Source organism: Elephantulus edwardii, unplaced genomic scaffold, assembly GCF_000299155.1.
Source record: "Elephantulus edwardii isolate Elephantulus edwardi_28Jun2011 unplaced genomic scaffold, EleEdw1.0 scaffold00055, whole genome shotgun sequence".
NCBI lineage: Eukaryota > Metazoa > Chordata > Mammalia > Macroscelidea > Macroscelididae > Elephantulus > Elephantulus edwardii.
In genome coordinates this window covers 551,893-552,709 of record NW_006399805.1, presented here as the reverse complement: position 1 = coordinate 552,709, position 817 = coordinate 551,893, and positions in this window count along the sequence as shown.

The following is an 817-nucleotide window of genomic DNA, read 5'->3' as shown; positions in this document are numbered from 1 at the left end:
ACACACACACACGTATATTCAGCTTCTTAATTTATTACTTTTTACTACTGATTCAGAACCAGGCTGAACGCAACGCCAAGCTTTCCGCGCCAGCAGCGGAGAAAGAGGCCCCGTAGCCCCGCTGTTTCTATGGTAACGCCGTCCGTCTCCGCCCCGTCTTCTCGCGAGAAGAGACGACCCGCGCCTTCCGGTAACCACAGCCGGCATGCCGGTCTTTTCGTGTTTGGTTCTGCGCATGTGTGGTAGGAAGTGACTCTAGTCCACGCTTTCCCGCCGAGCTCTACGGTGCGTTTTGGGGGCTCAGCTTTGTGCTCTTTGGGCCTGTGGTCCGCGCGGGCTGTGGAAGTTCAGCCCCTGCTGATGTACAGGAGACTGAGTGAAGGGGCCGGGCGCCCCGCCATCCACACGGAAAAGGGAGGACAGAGGCAGTGGCCGTCGGGGGAGGAGCGCTTTGATGCCGGGCTGGGTGGTGGGAGCACGGCGGCTCTGTATTCCGGGAGACAGGGCCACGTGTCGTGGGATCAAGCTTGACACTTGTCTGCAAGAGTTGAGGCCTGGCAAAGCAAAGCAGCAGTCGCAGCATAGACCCACACGAGGCCGCCCGGGCCCCTCTCTTTCTCGCTCCTCCTGTGCGCGCCGCCGAACTTGGCCAAGCCTCTGTCAGTCCAAAGCAGAGGTCCCGGGCGCGCACCGCCGACGGCAGAGCAGGTGCACGAAGCTGCGAGAGCCTTCGGGCCTTTATGTTAAAGATTTGCTGTCAAGTTGGGCATTTTGAGTTCCTTAAAGTTGTTCTCACCCTACTCCTTGGTGGCACATT